Source organism: Chelonoidis abingdonii, chromosome 4, assembly GCF_003597395.2.
Source record: "Chelonoidis abingdonii isolate Lonesome George chromosome 4, CheloAbing_2.0, whole genome shotgun sequence".
Lineage (NCBI taxonomy): Eukaryota > Metazoa > Chordata > Testudines > Testudinidae > Chelonoidis > Chelonoidis abingdonii.
In genome coordinates, this window is record NC_133772.1 from 2897149 (window position 1) to 2902866 (window position 5718).

The window sequence follows — 5718 nt, forward strand, 5'->3', positions numbered from 1 at the left end:
CTCCATGGCCCATTCCATCTTGGGAACAAAGAGACCGAGAGGAGGCCACGGTGCAGCTGGCCCTGAGCTGTGATGCCATCCCAGGTCATGATGCCTTCGTTCATAGACACTGATTTTTATTTTTCCCAGTGGATGCCCCACTCCCACTCTGCCACACTCTACCCCTAAAGGCCCTGCCCTTGCTCCATCTCTTCCCGTCCCTGCTCCACCTTCTCCCCCGAGGCCCCATGCCAGCTGCCTAATAGCTGAATGGCGGCCCAGCTGAACAGGTGTGGTTGGGTGTATGTTGACCACTTCCACTATATTTTTCCATGGGTCCTTGAGCCCCAGAGCACCCACGGAGTTGGTGCCTATTCCAGATTCTCTCCTCAATCTGTAGCCATGTAAATCAGGAGCAACCCCATGAAATCCGTGGAGTTACACTGGTATAAAAGTAATGAATCACAGGTGGTTCGCCACCTTGGGAAGCAGCCTTATGAGTGTTGCTGTGATTCACCAGCAGATATAAAGCCCAATCTGACAAGCCAGAGAAGGCACATAAGACTGGCAGCGCCAGCAGGAATCTGAAACACACAAGAGTTGAAGAAGGTACTAAGCAGGGGTGAATCTAGCTGGCAGGGCTATACTGGCAAAGGCGCTGTAGTGTAAACAAGACCTGGAGTCACCATGTTTTGGGGCAGTTAATTTCCCTTGTTTCTTGAGGAAGAGCCGTATTGGGGAGAGGGGGATGATCTTCCACTTTAGCTACCAGCTCTGCCCTCCTCCTGGCCCCACCATGGTCCCTGTAGGGCTGGAAGGGCCCTGGGAGGAAAGGAGGGTGGTAATTGATGGGCTGTGAGGAGCACATCTACCATCTGGAGGCAGCAAGAGGAAGAAGCAGCGTGCCCTGGGCTTTGTATCTGCTTCAGGGAGCTGTGCAAAGGAAGGTGCTCTGCTCTCAGGAGCACTGTTGATGTGCGTGTAAGCGGGGAATAGTCCCATTATTGTGGGGAACTTTCCTGCCTTATGCACTACCCGGGGGAAATGGGCTAGTGAAAGGATCTGAGTCCTCGCTCCAGCTCCCTTTACCCAGAGCCCTGCCTGACTTCGAGAGCTCCCCTTCCACTCTCCTGTCTGGCAGAGCCCTCGTACCCCCAACAAGGCTGGGCCCAGGATTCCTGGGGGGCTCAACCCCCAACCCTGCTGTGGTCACCCAAGACAGGGACTAGGGTGTCCCCACTCCAGGGTGCTCTCTCTGCACTGGGTGCTTCCCTGACCCACTGATCATCACATACAGTTCAAATCAAATACAATTTATTGAACAGCAACCAACTTTAAAAAATAAGGAAAACATGGGGAAGGTGAAAGGAAAACACGTCACCCCACTCTGTGGCATGGGGACATCACAGCCAGCGTCTCTGGGATGTCAGGGAAGTTCAGTCTGTTCCTCACATGTCCCAGGCTCCTGCCCAGGCCCTGGCTGCGCTGCAGGGACGCTGCGGGTTGGACACTTGCTTAGGCGATGGCCACACACTCTCAGGCTCTAGGTGGCAGGACCCTTCTGCCCAGTGTTGCCCCTGCCCCATCAGGGTTATGATCCCCCTCCAAGTCTGGCCTGCAGGGTGTCTTGGCTGGGGGCATCTCCCTGCACTGGGCCCACTGCCCAGGGTCCCCCTCGCTCCTCCCAGCTGCTCACTCCACCTGGCTCCAAACTGCTCCAGCCCCAGCCCAAGCTCCACTCTGCCTCAGCCCGGCTGCTGCTGCTGCTGCTGCTGCTGCTGCTCTGCCTCCAGCTCCCTGAGCTGCTTCTCTGGCCCCTCTGGCTCTGGCTGCTGCAGCCCAGCTCCTAGCACAGGTCTGCTCCCTGCGCTGCTTCTGTGACTATGCTCCCAGCACTGACCTGCTTCCTGAGTGGCTTCTCTGGCCCCTCTGGATCTGGCACAGCTTTGCTCTGCAGCTCAGCTTGGGCACCTGATTTCTTCTTAGCTCAGCCCCACTCTGTCCGACCCAGGCCACTGCAGCACACACAGAGGATGGGAGCCCCCCTAACCTCCTGACTCCCTAATTAGCCTCCCGACCTGTCAATCAGGCTGATCTAGAGCATTGGCCTCTCTCCATTGCCCCCAGGGACTGTCAGTCTCAGGACCCTGATTTCCCATCTACCCTTCCCCTTTCATTCGGTACTGGGCAGCGGCGGCTCCAGGCACCAGCGCTCCAAGCGCGTGCCTGGGGTGGCAAGCTGTGGAGGGTGCCCTGCTGGTCCCTGCGAGGGCGGCAGTCAGGCAGTCTTCAACGGCATGCCTATGGGAGGTCCGCCAGTCCGCAGATTTGACGGCAATTCGGCAGCGGGTACACCGAAGCTGTGGGACTGGGAACCTCCTGCAGGCAAGCCGCCGAAAGCTGCCTGACTGCTGTGCTTGGGGCAGCAAAAAATGCTAGAGCTGTCCCTGGTACTGGGACCTAGCCAACCAAAACCCCACTGAGTTTTAGTAAGGGGACAACAGTCCCCTTCCATGTGGAATGGCCCATTCACCTCAGTGAGGTGTGCTCAGATGAATGAGGATGCTCCAAAGAAATGAATAGAGTGGTTTGAAATGACCCATTAATCTCAATGGGAGTTCACCTCTAGCTCAGTTTCAGTTGTGGAATACCACTGTTCAAGGAAATCTCACTCTGCATGTCAGTTTTACAGCAACTGAAATATTAAATCTTTCTTATTGAGGAGGAGAGTATCCGAGGAACACTTGACCCAAATTATTCCAAACTTGCACCATTGCCCCTGTCGTGGCATCCCAATATAATAATGATGATTAGAGATATACTATCTCCTAGAACTGGAAGAGACCTTGAAAGATCATTGAGTCCAGCCCCCTGCCTTCACTAGCAGGACCAAGTACTGGTTTTTGCCCCAGATCCCTATGTGGCCCCCTCAAGGATTAAGCTCGCAACCCTGAGTTTAGCAGGCCAATGCTCAAACCACTGAGCTAGTAGCTGGCCAGTTAACTGGCCTGTTAGCCTAGATCATGTCATGCATGTGGATTTTAGAGTACTTTGAAAATTAAAAGCAGCTCATAATGCAGGGGGAGGACATGTATTGGGAACCTCTTGATCAAATGACCTAAATTTGCACTATAAATTCTACCCTAGTCTCCAAATAGTTTTTTAATTATTGCTTCCCCAAAAGGGAAGTGGGTGGTGGAAATTATCCACCATTGATCCCGAGAGAGTAATATCAGGATCAGAGCCATAGTTTGATCCTTGAGGATGTGTAAAAAAAAGATAAGTGTAAAATGTAGATGTTACATGATTATTTTAGTGGGGCTGTATCTCTCATAAACAGCCTCTGAAATCTTGACTACTAAACCAACCTGTGGCTATTTTCAATACAAGATTTTTTTGAGGGCCTCTTTCCGCTAATCGGCTCTCTCTTACCCTAACCGATTCTGTTGGGCTCCCAGCACTCTGTTCTATATGTACCTGCAACAGTGGAAAAAAACAAATTTTCACACTCAGATCCAGTCTTTCAGCCCCACAAAATCAACAGGGGGGATTGGGAATGTAAAGGATAATTTCATTTAATCTGTAAAGGGGCAATAATGGAGACTGGGCCTTTGATTTTCTTCTGTTGTGCAAAAAAGGCATGAAGATTTGGGGGCTGAGGTGGGGTTTTTTGCTTGTTTGTTTTGGGGAGGGAAGATACATGTGTTACTGCCTTTTGTATTAAAAATCCAGGTCTTGTCTAGCCTGGGGGACTCATGCTTTGGCTTTGTCTAGATTAGAGTTGGTGGTCCTGTTATAATTTGAGCTAATTGGTTGTAAATGCTAATTGTGTTGATAACTGAGGCTCTCCACAAATGTTTGTTCTGGGGCACAAGGTTTGGGGTTAGTCCCCATGTCCTGATACGCTGCAGATGTTTGCATCTAGACTAGCCTTTATAGTCATTTAACAAGCACTTGGCAATCAATTACAACAGGAGGACAAAGCTGATGACAACAGGAGAACTAGTGAAATAACAACATCACAAGAGCATTGCCAGAGGGTGCTAAGCACCTGCTAAATATTTTCCCCTGGGTGTTCCAGCCCTGGAGCACCCATGGAGTTGGCACCTGTGCCTTTCGTGTCTATCTGCAGGAAGAAGAGAAGCCAAGAAAAAACAGCCTGTCTAAGCTGAAGCTGAGGCAGATAAGAAACAGGAAGCTCAGGCTGAGGGATCTCTTGGAAATCTGGCCAGACAGGCTGAAGGACTGGACTCCTCAAGCCTGGAGAGACTTGCCTAGGCACTTCCTGAGAAACCTCATGTAATAAAACCCCAAAATAGAAAAATCTGTTTTTCACCCTCTGTTTCTGAAAATGAAAACCAATGAACTTTGTGACAGAGGGATACAAGGGGTAGCTTGGAGCACAGGAGCTAGGGCAGGGTTGGATTCTGATCTCAGTGACTCTACTGTAAATCAATCAGTGTGTCCTTTCAAAATCTAGCTACGTGTTGTGAGTTCTCTCTCACTATTCCCACACACCCTCATACATATGTATGTATCATGACAAAGTTCCTCCTCTACCTTGGTGGGTCCTGCGCTTATTGGCAGATTTGCTCACCTCAGTGATCTTCCCCACAGCCTGGGTCAACTCCTCCTGTGTCTGATCAGGAGTTGGGAGGTTTTGGGGGAACCTGGGCCCACCCTCTACTCCAGGGCCCTGTGGATCACAGCTGTCTATAGTACCTCCTGTAACAGCTACAACTCCCTGGGCTACTTCCCCACGACCTCCTCCAAACACCTTCTTTGTCCTCACTACAAGACCTTCCTCCTGGTGTCTGATAACACTTATACTCCTCAGTCCTCCAGCAGCTCACTCTCAACTCCTCACACCCACACCAGAAACTGCTGTGAGCTCCTTTTTTTTTAAACCCAGGTGCCCTGATTAGCCTGCTTTGATTGGCTGCATGTGTTTTAATCAGCCTGTCTGCCTTAATTGTTTCCAGAGAGCTCCTGATTGTTCTGGAACCTTCCCTGTTACCTTACTCAGGGAAAGGGGACCTATGTAACCTGGGGCAAATATATCTGCGCTCTATCACTCACCTGTAGGGGGAGGGATTGCTCAGTGGTTTGATCATTGGCCTGCTTAAACCCAGGGTTGTGAGTTCAATCCTTGAGGGGGCCACTGAGGGATCTGGGGTAAAAACCAGTAGTTGGTCCTGCTAGTGAAGGCAGGGGGCTGGACTCAATGACCTTTCAGTCCTACAAGCTAGGTATATCTCTAATAATTATTATATTATATAATGTAGCCATCTGGCCTGACCCTGTCACACTATCTATCTATCCCCGTGCAAACAGAAGTGCTCAGGGTGGGAGTAGGGGGTGATGGTTCTTTCTGTGGCCACTGCCTATCTCCCTGTATCTCTTTCCCACTGTGATATTCTCCTCTAGTGTCATCCAGATCAATGATCTGCTAGGCCACTCCAATCCTTGACTCTGGGAGCCAGCCTGACCCTGTATGCTGTGAGAACCCCCACTCCTGGGCTAGTTCACACCCAGTCTCTGACCTGTAAGCTTCTCCCAGCTACCTGCAAGCTAATGACACTAACCATATCTCCAGTCCCACACACAAGCCTAGGAACCTCCATCCAGTTATGCCCACTGGATGCTGCAAGCTTCTAGTTTATCAGTTTAACAAAGAAATTGATATGTACCAGTGCTGGGAGTCTCTGACACACATCAAACCAAACACACTGCTTCTGG